General features: G+C 35.9%; 1 long non-coding RNA gene across 1 annotated transcript; it reads left to right on the forward strand.

Moving 5' to 3' along the window:
- The first annotated feature begins 2400 nt into the window (after window positions 1–2400).
- Window positions 2401–10611, forward strand: LOC138325353 (uncharacterized). Its single transcript, XR_011208770.1, has 5 exons — window positions 2401–2504; window positions 2877–2972; window positions 6664–8020; window positions 8291–8386; window positions 10272–10611. It is a non-coding gene; the product is annotated as an uncharacterized lncRNA (long non-coding RNA).
- Window positions 10612–15427: the final 4816 nt, after the last annotated feature.

Raw genomic sequence — 15427 nt, forward strand, 5'->3', positions numbered from 1 at the left:
GACTTTTGTGTTATATCTGAATAATATATCCATAACATAAAAAATCTATTCAAGTTAATCCTTAAACAATTAAATTTTATATGTAACAATCATTTCTATTGCTTAGATCTGTGAGGTTATTTTTCCGTAGACTGAGAGAATTGCACGTCAAGTATTATGACGTCAAGTGTACAAAATGGGTTTGCGGGGAATTTCATGGGCCAATTTAAATTATTGGATAAGATATCATTGCGTCACAGCTCAATTTGTTTTATTGTAAAAGTAAGTAAAATCACGGAAATATATGCCTTATTGAGATATCCTCCATTATTGAGATACATTACGTGCAGCTCTTGCTGTACGTTTATGTTTTGTTTTTGTTAATTTAATTTGTATTACATCTACTGACTGCCGTATATTGATTTATAGATTGTGTTAGTAAACAAACTAATAAACTGACGTGGCCCTATTATGTTATTACACTATTCCGTATAACATTGTCTTTTTAAAGAATCTTATCAGCAATGGTTAGTTGGTCTATTGATTGATCTAATCATTAGAACAAGGTAATCGATGATTATCACCCTTCTCTTACATCACTTGCTACCATGATCGACTGCACACATGTCCAGCCCCTTTCATGGTCATGTCATCCTGATTGGCCATGAAAGGGTGGATTCAGCCCCTTTCATGACTATGTTATCCTGATTGGCCATGAAAGGGGATTATGTGTGGACTCAATTGTGGTAGCAAGAGATTTATTGGGCAAACTTTTCCTTTGTGAGTTGAATGCGAAACAATTTTTTTTTCTCACATGACAAAGTCTTGTGTTCCTTACGAGGGATAATGAAAAACTAATGTATTGACATTCGCATAGAACCCCTAGTAATTAGTAGTGAAAAGTACTCACGAGCATAATAGGTATAGGTTAATCAAACAGTAAACAACGGGAGAATTACAGGTATAGGCATAGAAGGGTAGGTATTTTTCAATCAATCCTTCTTTTTGTTCGAGGTTAAGAAGTATGCAGGAAGCCAGTAATTGCATGATTTCTCGTCACTCGGGACTTATCACCCCGTCATTTCTCTCGGGTGTTATAGATCTCATATTACTCGAAAGCCATGCAATAACCTTTACGTATTTCATTGTACAGCGACCGATTGATATTATTAGATCAAATGAGAAGAGAATTACAGTGTGTTATATAACGTCTATTTAGACGCAAAATAGAAAATATGGAATGTTTTATAAATACCGGTGGCTCCCCTTTCATTATGTAGCCGTATACGTATGCGTATATGTTTACCGTTTATTGTAAGTAAACCTAATCAGTACGAGTGTGCACGTGGGTGAGAGGGTCTGTATGCAAGTTTGTGTGCAAGTATATATATATATATGGGACAAGGAAGAAATTCCAACCGTGTGGACAAAACTAAATCGTCAAATTTTTGAGGCGATCTGCCCCTTTATCAAGACAAACAAAACGAACACGATACATAATAGGATACGAACAGTATTGCGGGACAAAGTAGACAAATATTAAACTATGCAGCACATGTACAGTGGAGTGCAATTTACTTGATTGAAAAGCAAGTAATCAATTGATGTCGATAAGAATATTTAACGTTTGTTTATGCCTTTGGGATAGTGGGTCTGTAGATAACGTAATCCAGAATCTCTCTCTCGATCGACGCTAGGTTTGTGTCCAGTAGGAACAGTACTCAATTGCAATCACCTGCATGTCTTTCCAACTATGGATGGGTAAGTTGAAATGTCTGTCAACCGGATAGTCAGGTTTGTTCTGTTTGATAGACCAGCGGTGATTGTTGATTCTGACGTTGAGTGGACCACCGGTTTCCCCAACGTATTGCATTGTGCATTTCCTACCAGAGAGGAGGTAGATGACATTGCTGGATTTGCACATCAGGTTCTGTCGGATGGTGTATGCTCTGTTGTTGATAGCATATTCAAATGTGTCTGTGGATGCTGTGTATGGACACATCATGCACCGTTTATTGTTGCATGTCTGTAATGAACCCGTTTATGCAGCAGGAGCAAGAGGAGGAAGGTCTTTTACATTTTTTGGTCTGCGGTAGGCTAGTAGCGGTGGCTCTGGGGAAAAGTTTTGTTGATGACTCAATGATTTTCCAGTGGTTCCTAAGGATAGAAGAGAAATGTGGTAAGTTAGGATGGAATGTTACCACACAGGGAACACGTTGAGTGGCAGTTCTGGTTTGGTATATGAGGAGATTAGCCCTATCTAGGGCGCGGACCTTGTTTGGAATTACTTCCTTGTCCCATATTTACCATTTGAAGTAACTCGTATCCAACAGACTTACGTTTGATTGGATCCCAGGTCATCTGGAAAATCCTGTTGATATTACTTCTTCGACCCCTATATATAAAAACATATAGTATTTTCACAGGGTGTCCGGTTGGAACTTACGGTGACGGTAACTGTGACAGCGCGTGTTCCGGTAACTGTTATGGTGGTAACTGTAACGCTACCACAGGTGCTTGTTTTCGTAAGTTATCATAATTATTAATGTAACACTATAAAACCGGTAATATTCTATTTTGTTAGTATTCACTGAATAGTTTATTTTATTTTCTTCAAATTAAATTCGTTTTTAAAACAATTAAACCACAATTTACGATGGCATTAAAATATACTATGAAATCAACTTAGCTTCATGCAAATTCGTAGTGTTGTCTTAAGCAAACAATTACTACATTGATTTCATAAAAACTCAAACATTGATACTAATGCCTTTAAATTAATTGGTTTGCTATCGTTAAGAATTCAAATTGTAATTAAACGGAACAAATGGTTAAGCATTATCTGAATGGGCTACTACAATCTCAACTTATCGAATATCTCATTGCTTTCTTTGCAGATTGTTTTACCGGTAGTTATGGTGACTTCTGTAATAATAGTTGCCCTCTATATTGCAAAGAAAACAAATGTGAGAGGGACAGCGGAAACTGTTATGGTAGGTAACATATCAAACAAACACTCGTCGAATCAAAGTATTGAAGGTACTTAAAGGTGGGGAGTTCATAAAAAAAATTTGTGAAATTAAAGGGACGTGGATCAAAGATGTTTAAAACCATAATCGAAGAACTGGGCATACCATGTAGAATAAATTGATACCCTTGTTATAAACAATATATTCTATGGTATTTCATAGGAACATGAATAGCATAAATCACTTTTTTCAAGAATATGTTACACGTTATATCTAGTTGAATTAGATAAGATATGTCTTTGGTCAGCATCGTTGTAGGGGTAAAATTGTGGAAAAGTATTGATAAATCTTATCATATATTCTGTTACCAATCTACCTATTTCCCTAATGACTGGTAGCACTTACATATAATCCGATGTCCACCCAAGCTGTTCTGTACTGAAGCTATGTCAGTTACTTAAACATTGCATTTAAAGTGTAAAAACTCATATTTTACACTTAAGTTGTATTAGTACATAATGGAAGTAGGCTTTCATTGAAGTGACTCAATATAGTGTAAACGAAAATTAGGGATTTGATACCCATCTTTATTCATCTTCAATAATATCAGGTTTTATGTGTAAATTTGGGTTTCCCAAGGTAGGAAGCATGTAATATTAATTTCCAGGAACTTTAGATGGGCCTCTATATAAATTCGGCTGTAACTTTAGCTTCCCTCCCTTTAAACTATCATTTGGATGTCCCCCTCTCCTCATTAGAGTGATATGGTCCGTCGTCTTCCCTAACATTGTGACACACAACAGCGCAATAAGGTGTAGGGGCCAGCTTCAGATGTCAACGCTACTATCGAAACTGAGAATGCCATTAATCACATCTACTGTATTTATTTGCCACATGACTGGTAAGTTTGCTATATGGATATTCTACACACAGGGCAGTATATATTTTGTGAGTTTTTATACATCATCCTCTTATAACTTAGAATAGATGGGTAGATCCCATTTTATGTTTATTTTCAATATATCTGAAGTTTGATTAACTATTAATATCTATCAAATTATTTATGTGTAAAGCTGACAACATAATAAGCGCTTACAGAAATCTGGAGCCCGGAACTTAGTAATCTAACCTTATAAGGTATCAAGACCATAAACATCATTAAGGTATAGGCTGGTGTAGAGCATTGTTTATCATACTACTATGGTAACATAAAGTATTCGCCACACATGTGTATTCCTCGTTTTTGAAGTTAATTTCATCATTGTGGTAACTATTCTATAAAATTAATAAAACCATTTCATATCTGAATAACGCAGAAATAACGTGTATGTGCCAGCTGAGAAGCCATTTATCACCTCTGTTGTATTTACCAGCAACATGACTGGTTAGGTTGCTACAATTTGTATATAAATATCCTAGATAAAGGGCAGTATATATTTTGTGAGTTTGTATATTTAATCCTGTTATTACTAGGTATAGATCGTATTTACGTTTATATACAATATACCTGAAATTATATTGACTGTGTAGTCATTTATTCCTTAATACATCTGAAACGTAAGTCAACCCCAACAGAAAGTGGGACCCCCCCCCAACCTAGAAACAATGGTAACAGAATGTATTCATACTCACCATCTGTTTCAATAAATTTCAATATTGTGATAAATACTCTATCACAATTTATGTGTACAAAGTAACCTCATTAACCATTTCCTACCTGCTTTGTGTTTTGACACATCATGCCCGGTAATTATTTTTAGCTTATAATTAGAAGCACCCAGGACTACATCCTGTTGAGCATGTACACATGAGTGAACAGGAATTTCGATACTAAAAGTATATGCGATCCCAGAGGCAGACATAGTCTCCACCAAAAAGCACGTAACAGATCAATCTGAGGAATCACATGGTCGCTGTCATCGCATACTAACCATACTAACATAGAAAGAAAAGGGGAAAAAAGAGAGAGAAAAAACTAACCGTTGCGATTCAAAGATTACGGTTAACCTCACCTAGATTGGTTTTTTTTTCTTTTTTACAGTACTAATATTTTATCCCCCCCAGCTGTGTATGATGTGTATATACATTTGTGGCATTGTAACAAATGTATATACACATCGGTAATTTGGTGAGAGCTGCCAGGGTTGGGGTGCCCTGGGGTCAGCTCCCCGAACAATAATGTCCTCGCACAGGAGGGCTCTCGCACTGCATGCATCAATTTAAACAATAAATATAATTTTTTAGAGCCAATATAGTTAAAGGGGAAAAAGGAAAAACTTTTTAAGAAAAAAAACGTAGATACGACGGTCAAGAGTTGGTAGCGACGATATTGATGTGACGTTAATCTGTAATCGTCCTATGACTGGCTGAAGACGTAGCAATGACACGGTTGTTGTCTGTTGATGTACCGCTGACATTATTACCTACACGTTGCTCTTATCGTTCGTAACACTTCTGAAATGTAGATACGTACTTTGTCAGCCATGCTTTACACCAAGGTAATTATATTTTTGATACTTTCGGCGAATTCTGGCCCAGAAAGAGGTTAATTGTGGTTCGCACCTCTCGTTTCTTTGTGCAACTTGGGAACTTCGTCTCGCTTCCTTGATGTTTCTTTCCTAAACTATACGCTTAACGACTTTGTAAAGAGAGTGTCCAGGCGATGGCGTACTTCCTATAAATATGTCCGATTCTCAAGTATTTCAAGATCGTATGATGTGGGACGACCCGTCCTGCGTTCCATTAAAATAGCCCGTCTGATACACAAATCGCTCTTCATAGGCAGTGTCTATAGATTTTTTTCACGTCACAGCAAGTTGCGAAAAGACATATATTAAATAATATCGTTGTTAGGAAAATAATAAATATGGCGATTGTAATAAAGTAAACAAAGGGATGTTGGTCTGTAACGCACATATCTGTATACATGTCTCCTGGTTGAGAGTTAATGAAAGCTGCGAGCGAGTTTTCAATTCACAACCGAATTAGAACAAGCAAAAACATAAATAGCTACAGACTTCAAGCTTCCCACGCAGACCAAAGCAGTCATCTCGAATTTATAGGAAAAATTTATGACGATAGTGATAAATATACCTTTATACTATCAGCTAATATCATGTGCAATTTCATTCTACAACAAGTCTTTGGACACCAATATGAAATAGCATTTCAACTATGTTATAATAAGAATACGGTCAACAAGATGATTTTAAAATGATGATAGTAAAACACTGGTTACTATAAACCAATATCCAATAGCAACCAACAGCAGGAATTGGAGTTTGTAATGTGTTACATGTTCAAGTTATGAAAAAGACACAAAATCATGGGGCATATCCTGAAATGTTGTGGATGTTTTTGAATATGAGTCGATGGAGAATTAAATTATGTTTACACTTGTATATCCATTGTGTTGGACTTTTTCATCTTTTGAAATTCATGTACAAAGAACGAAATGTGCATGGGTGTTTGTTTTTCGATAGTTTAAGGAATTATGCAATCTTGCCTATATTTGTGTCACTCTCCCATAAGTTACCTTTACACTTGTGAGTACTATTAACCATGTGACATAATAGGAAAGGGCCTATTATCTAAATGAAATAAAATAGACATCGTACTTTTGGATTATTAATTTTCTGGAGAAAGTGTGCTGTCTAATCCATTAGATATTCTCCTTATGCTTCAGTAGTTCTGAATATTCTTTTTCATTCGATAGATTGCATCGCTCAGAAACACGGAGTTCGATGTGAACATGATTGTGCTGTGGATTGTAAAGATGGATTGTGTGATAAAGACTCCGGGCATTGTTATGGTAAGGATTTAAGTAACAAACGCTTTAAGTAATTCTCATTTAAAATTGTTTAAAATGAAGTCTAATTTTTTAAGTGAAAGTCAAACTTAAAACCAATCAGGTTAATCTGCAATATTTTCTATATGTTGATAATTATTCAATCAATTCACTTTATTCTTGACTCATATCGAGATAGCCAGCGTCGTTTGGAAATTTATGTTTCGGGATATTTTTGTCGTGGTGTTTAAGTTGAATTCACCATTTATAATATGCATTGAATTATGTGTTTTAAGTGCATGTGCTATATATTGTCTGTATTTATATGTCTCTGTGTCGTGTAATATCCTGTTCATGTAAATATGTGTTTATGTACATTGTTACGACGTATGAGAGATGAGTGAATGAATTGGTTCAGAGCGTAACTTTAACCCTGCATGACCCATGACCATGTCCCTGCATGTGCACGCCCACCCAGGTAAATGCGAGTCCGCACATTACACGATACGTACACGGACATACACATAAGCCTGTGTGCTATATGGCCACAGTGGTAAAAGGTAAGTTTATAGAATTTAAAACTTTTAGAATAAAGTATTTTTAATTAATATACGATGTAATGGATCTCGTACTTTAGTTTTCCATTTTTAACATTTTGTTTAAAGAACTTGTCGGTAACTTTTAAATTGTGTTTATGTATTAAAAGGATTTTTTTGATTATTATTAAAAGGACCTACTCTATTCTATTTATTGCATTTTTACGTCTCTATTCTAGGTCTAAACTAATACCAGTACATGTATATCAGTTAGCCGCGATTCTTGATAATTTACATGTAGTTCCACACATGGGGCACAGGTTTTGAGGAAATATAACATAATATATAACCTTATGCAATATATTTATTCTCCAACAATTAAAAATGGGAAAATCTTTAGGAAAGATGCACTTTATATAACATTTTTGGTTTTATTAAAAAAACAAAATAAAACAAAAAGGTACCTCCGACAAAACGATACTTTCACTGTAAATGCTGTATTCTAATTGGTCAATATTGAGTGCAAATATCCTAAATGATATTTTCAATCTGGTGAAAACTAACACATATATTTTCACTATGAAACCTTATATTTCACGGTAATGAATCCTATAACACCTTTGAATTGTTTTAGTTCTGATTGGTTTACATTACAAACTGTATTGATGGAAGGCATGGGTATACCTGTGATAGGGATTGCCCTGAGAACTGTCAGAAGGATTGTGACTAGGTCACGGCAGACAGTCTTGGTAAGAAAATTGTAATATTTCTGTGATATAAAGTTAAAGTACATGATAAGCCCAAGTCCCAAAGATATATACACATTTGCTGTTTCATGATTCTTCCTCAATTCCTTAACATTGACGAATGTTTCGCTGAAAAGTGGACTAAAATGTTAACTAGAACTGTACATCAGTGCAGTGATCTTACAATTACAAAGCAGACTTTTGTATGTTTCTGTTTTTCTTAAATTTAGCTATTGTTGTTGGTTTGTCATTCTTTTGCTTTCCATTTCGAAGATTGTGTTCCTCAGAAGTACGACATTAGATGTAAACAAAACTGTTATGTAAGTTGTCAAGACCTGCTTTGTTAGAAGGAAACTTGGAACTATGACGGTAAGCAAGAGAATCGTACCTTAACAATGTAAATTTCGGTAATCCGGTCATATGACAATCTTTTCAATAAAATTTTGTTTCATTTTGTTTAAATCTATAAAGTTAGCCGAGGCATTCCTTTACTGTGTTCAGTGGAATACAATATAACTTTTAATTGATTTTGTTCATAATTTACATTGCTTAAAGACCTCAAGCAAGTCTCAAACTTACTCAGGACACGCAGCGTTGTTACAAAATACACAAGCAGCAGAACTATATACCGATTGTAGCCTCTCTATGGCTAAACCAATACCATACTTTGTACCGTTTCCGTGTCCTTTTAGTTCTAGAGGTCCCTTGTTGTTTAACAAGAGTTTTATCGACAATATGAGATACTCACATGACACTGTATATTCTTATGAATGAAATAATGATGGGTGCAGGAATGGGCGGGTGAGTGTGATTCCTGTAGTGTTTGTGTGTGTGCATGTGATGATGAGTTGATTGACCTATGGATGAATTGATGACCAGACGGACGGAAGGACGGAGTCTAAAATTGTTTCCAATGTAGCCATCTTCCATTCAGTAGCTCTCAATCCAATTGGGGACATTCCTCGATTTCTCACTCGTCTGACTATGATTTTGATATCAACATTATTGTTTGAGGAATGAATTGTTTTCATTAAGTCTGCAAACTTCAAAACAGCATTGTGAATATCAAATTTAGTTGGCTTAGCATGTGTATTATCAAACTTCTATGAATATCTCTTTTTCCGATTTACAGAGAAAAAGAAAATAATTCAACCGATAAGGGTACAGGTAAACGTCTGGACAAAAATAAGAAATGATTTCACTTCTAACCATATGATAGCTTGAAATTGATATTTAGCGCTAGATGTCGATCTGGTATGACCTGATTAATAAGATGATTACACACTGAAGTTACATTGTTTCAATCATTGGTATCGTCACCCAGACCATGCATGTAGCACTAGGATGTAATCATCATGCAGGTCATGTCAAGATTCACATGCAGTATTAAACATCAATCTCAAACTATCATATAGTTGCGAAAGAAAGTTTTCAACAAATTCATTGAAGGTTTTTATACATAAGTAGTAGAACAAATGTTTAACTATGTCACTGCTTTCTGGATAGACATTAAAAACTCATAACTAGCAGGCAAAAACTGCAAAAACTATCATTTCTAATCTAATATCTGAATTGAAAGGACTGAAATGATGGCAATTTTAATTTCAATTATCTCGACTTTTACTTCAGAAAATACAATGAACCCAGAAAAAGTCGGATGTCTCGACTGCATATGATATGCAGCTGACGCTAAATTATCTTATTTTCCTTATCACCGAGTGGCATAGCCCGTTCCAAATTGATACTCTTCCTTTTATTTCCTGGAATTAATAAAGTAAAAACAAAACAAAAACAGACAAACATGTTTTTGTTTATTCCAGACGCGTCCTGGTGATGTAATTTTGTCGTTAACATTTAAAATCAAAAATTTTTTTCATACACTTATGAAGTATCCGTTTTTATTTTTTCGTTTCCATTCCAGAAGCTTTAAAATATTGTAATCTGTTGATCGCTGATAACTCGAATACCCCTATTTTTCGAGGTAACACTCAGGTTCCTGCTGTCTTACCTCAACAACATTTAAGTATAGAACCTCGAAATGAGTACACAATGTAAAGACAATTATGAATAGCTGACATCTGATAGTACATAAACCATGGAATTTTTGCACAGATAGATAAATGCATGATAAACTTCACCAATCCGTTCATTATTATAAAAGTTGTCTAACAAGCTAATCAGAAAAGTCACTTATACTTAGGTCATTGCTTATCCTTGTATTTATCTCTTACGTATCTGATACGTTACTTTTCAGACCAATCTGGCCAAGACACCGGTTATACGTCCATTGACTAGCGCCAGGTCGATCCTCCACATATATACGAGATGGCGGTTACACCACACAGATGACATGTAGATTCCAGACGAAAAGCCATTTTTTCTGAATCCTTTACATTTGTTGTAAGCGGAAAATAATATTAACGTTAAAAACGGACATTTTGATAGCAATATAGACAGGATATCATGAGTTCTAATGTAAGACGAGATTATGATGATTAGTATACATATAAGTTCAATTATGTCAGTATCGAATGCCGGTATACTTGGTGCTTATACTAAATGTAGTAATCAAATAACTCACCTATAGGAGATTTCTGAAAGATAGCGATGACGTCACACAAAAGGTACTGTACATTCGGGCGCACTCCGTAATTCTGTACACTTTAACATGGTGGGCACATCGCTTCTTTGCGATGTTTGTTTACATTTTATTGCAATAAATAGTACGGCAATCCGAGAACTATTGCGTTATTTTAATTTCAAAAAATGTAAATAGAAATATTCAACACTAATATATAGATTTAAACATGCTGAATACGATTAAATTATAATAATGATGTTACGTCTTCTCAGTTTTGTGAAATAATGGGAAAACAATGAAATTTTCAGAATTTTTCTTTAAAAAATCGATAAATGTCATAATTTTTTATTACAAGTAAAAACAATTGATGGATATTTCACCTTGTGACAGGCATTTCGAATTGCACTAACCCTTGTGTAAACGTATGTGTACTATAAAAAGATAGATCGCATCAATGAGGTCGGAAAAAAAAGAGAGAGACCCCCCCCCTCCCTCGAAAAATTTATCAAAAATTGCCAAAATGACACATTCGAATATACGCGCATAGATAGAGAACCAGACAACAATAAGAGGCAAATAACACATTTTTTCATATGATTGAAACATGCTGAATACGATTAAATCATGATAATGATGTTACGTCTTCTCATTTTTGTGAAATGACGGGAAAACAATGACATTTTCAGCTTTTTTTCCCCTATAAATCAATAAATAAATTGATGGACAAAACACCTTGTAACAGTCATTTCAAATTTCACTTATCCTTGTGTAAACACAGATATATTGCATCAATGAGGTGAGAAAAAGAGAACCCCCACCCCCGCCACCGAAAAGAAAATGCAGAAAAAAAAACTCCAAATATTCTGTCAACACACATTGTAACAGCTATTCTGAACTGAACTGACTCTTGTCTAAACATATGTGCATTATAAAAGGAAAGATTAATGGGGTTTTAGCAGAAGAAGCGAGATGACCCCCAACCCCCTCCCCCATAATTTCCAAAAAAAAAAAAAACTTATTCCAGGATCCAGTAAACATCCAAAGGCTAGTTCACATGTTTTATCCATAATTCAGGCAGTTCCCAATAACCGTAATAATTTATTTCTTTTTAGTGAAAACAACTGGGTTCGAATTATTCTCCTTCAATTTTGGATATACCTCCCCATGAAAAAGGTGTACCATTGTGATGCCTGCTCACATAAGTTAAAAACTACAAATACATATAATATCTGCTGAGGAGGAACAGTCACAGACTGGGCAGCCACAACGAAAAAGAAGGATCAGTGAGTAGGGTAACAGAGCTGTATCTGGCCCAACGAAACACGAAAAGTGAATAGATGGATATCACTCCTCCTTCGGCCTGAGGCAAGAGCAAGCAGGAAGTCAAAAGTAAAAACCTTAATGGAGACCGACACCAAAGGCTCATAAGGAGCCCCTTTCAGTAACACAAGAGCTAGATTCCACTGTGGAGCTAACTGCCTTACCCTAGGCCTGTCCAGACTGAACCCCCTAATCAAGGCGTACAAAGAGTTGGAAGACCCTAACTTTGGTCTATCTTGAGAATACAGTACACTGGAAATAGCCATACGATAGCCTGCAATAGTACCAGAGGCATGTTTGCGTTCCATAAACAAATGGAGAAGGGGATCCGCAATTAGCTGGACAGAGGCCTTGACCTGATCAATCTTCCTGTCGATAAACCAATCACAGAAGATATTCCATGACTGTTAGACGGCAGGTGAGGAAGACCTTAGCGATGCAAGCTGACACGTCTTAAGAAAAGCCTGACTTAGCGAGGCCTCCTGAGATAGCTTCCACGCTCGTGAATGGATCTTCCGGGACCGAGGCTGGCGAGTGGGAAAACAAGAGGAATATCCACCTACAGAAACGACAAGAGCTCCGGAAATCAGAATTGTCTCGGTCACATGGACGCTATCAGAAGGAGGGAAAAATGATGTTCCCGAAAATTCTTTTAGAACTCTGCCAACCAGGTTGAATAGAGGTAATGCATAATCATGTATCCCTTCTTATGCTTGACAAAGAGAGTCAACCGCATTTCCTGACAGAAGAGAAGAACACGAATGGCGAGGGCACAAAGGACGTGGGACTTTGCCCCCACCCTTTCTCTCCAGATACGCGACAACTGTAGAGTTGTCCGTAGTCACACAAATCACCCCTTGGAATGTAGAATCTTCTGAAAAGTCTGCAGAGCCAACCGAACAGCCCTTATTTTCCTGGGAGATACCTGATACCCAGACCACTCCCCATACTGGCAATGGCCGTCGAGGTAAGCCCCCCAACATGTCATCTGTGAACAAGGTCATGGTGGGAGCTGACTTGGACAACGGAACCTGGAGAACATAATTTTTCAGAGTTTTTCCGGAGTTTTTTCGGAGTTCACTACCGAGCAAACTCCTTCAAGGACTGGTTGAGAGGAAGTCACGCTTCCCATTCCCTGCTGGCAGACACCCAGTTTGCGAGAAAGAACATCGAGAAAGGTCTGATGTGAAGTCTCCCTAGGGGGACCACATCTGCCAGGGAGTTGATATTACCCAGAAAACTGAGAAACCAACACTGGATGAATGACCATAAGAGTAGGTCAGTTAAGATCTCAGACCTTCTCGGAACTTCTCCAAAGATGGAAGGGCAATACCCCGAACTGTGTTGAAACTGTTTCCCAGGAAGACAAAGTACTGAGAAGAAAAACCTCGGACTTCTCTCTGGAAGGAATGAAATCGACTTTGAGAAAACGTTTCAGGACCAGACGGGCGTTCCGCTTCAACGATTCCTAGACTAGGTGGAGCATGAGGGAGTCGTCGAAATAGATGTGGACATTTATTTTCCTGGAGTGCTGAAATCCTACGCCAACCTACAGCAGTTTGATGGAAACCAAAGGAACATCCTTTTAAAATACACATATGTTTAAACAGACAAGAGTCAGTTCAATTTAGTAAAACTGTTACAATGTGTTTTGCCAGAATATTCGGAGGTTTAATTTATTTATTTATTTATTTTTTATTTTTTTTTTTTTTTTTTTTTTTTTTTGCATTTTCCTTTCGTGGGGGGGGGGATCCCTCTCTTTTTCCGACACATTGATGCAATCTATCTTTTTATAGTACACATGTGTTTACTCATGAGTAAGTGAAATGATTGTTACAAGGTGTTTTGTCAATCTTTTTTTTTCTTGAGATAAAAATTATGACATTTATCTATTTTTCTAGTGAAAAAAACAATAAAAAATTTCATCCCCCCCCTCCCCGTCATTTTACAAACTGAGAAGATGTAACGTCATTATTATGATTTAATCGTATTGAGCATGTTTCAGTCATATTAAGAAAGGTGTTTATTTGCCTCTAATTGTTGTCTGGTTCTCTATCTCTGCGCGTTTATACGAATGTGACATTTTGGCCATATTTTGATATATTTTTTTTTATTTGGGGGGGGGGGGTCCCTCGCTTTTTCCGACCTCATTGATGCAATCTATCTTTTTATAGTACACACATGTTTACACAAGGGTAAGTGCAATTCTAAATGACTGTAACAAGGTGATTTGTCCTTCATTCTTTTTTCTTGTGATAAAAATTATGACATTTATCGATATTTTAGGGAAATAAAGTTGAAAATTTCAATGTTTTTCCGTCATTTCACAAAAATGAGAAGACGTAACGTCATTATTATGATTTAATTGTATTCAACATACTTCAATCATACTAAAACATGTGTTTATTTGCTTCTGATAACTTAAATCCAAGATGGCCGCCATATGACTCCCATGGGACATAAGTTGTCAATGGCAACAAGCATAATATGAAACAACACATCATACCGATCCTAAAAAAACATTTTTCGAAAAACTGCAAGAGGGGTACATGGGAACCAATTTCTCCTCCCCCACTATATGGTATTCATATATTTTACTCTGTTTATACTCCATTTTCGACCGCCACGAGAAAACACGGTCGCCTTAACGTATAAACATTAACAGATATTGCGAATATCAACTTTATGTTACAAATAAAATTCAAAGTTACCCAAAATATCATACTGATATTTAAATAAGAAATTACTGTTTTCTAAGTCTTACTTGGTTAAACATCTACGATGTGTGATTATTACCAAATTAAAATTTGCTTTCGTGTACTGCCGAGTCACGAGATACCAAATTTCGTCCTTTTTGCAGAGTCACAATATTACGTATTCTGGATAATTTGTTCTTCATAAATTTTGGAATTTAGTTTATGACATACAAAAGAGTCAGTTTATAGTTACTTTTTATCATATTTTTAAACAAAACTTTAAGTATTTTAGGATTCTCGAAGACGCGAGCAATGTGTCGTGGTCGGCATTTAGAGTACTACGATCTGTATTCATAAATCTAAATGTAGTCGAACTAACAGGTATTCAAATTATTTAAAAGTAACATCACTTAAATTTGAGACCTCACATAACAGCCCGTGGAATAAAAGCGACTAAAGAATAAAAAATATTAAACTCTACAACATGAAAACTGAACGATTTCACCATTTTATTTTTCGAGATATTGGTAGCCATACGAGTACGTACACATGTAGATCTGTATGTACGTGTAACACAATGGTTTATAGCATTAATTTAAAACAAGATATACATGGTAAAGAACGAAATATGTATATATTAGAAGTAGTCATCGAAATATGTGTTGGTAATTACGTATCAATATTATTAATTTCCGCAACTATGGGCTGTGTCCTGAGGTGATCTACCATCGCAGCCATGCACGAGCGGCAGTGGTCTGGCCAGGTGGTTCACATTTCGTTATATTAAATAGTGTTGTGAACAGCTTTTTCATG

This window comes from Argopecten irradians, chromosome 6 (genome assembly GCF_041381155.1).
Source record: "Argopecten irradians isolate NY chromosome 6, Ai_NY, whole genome shotgun sequence".
NCBI lineage: Eukaryota > Metazoa > Mollusca > Bivalvia > Pectinida > Pectinidae > Argopecten > Argopecten irradians.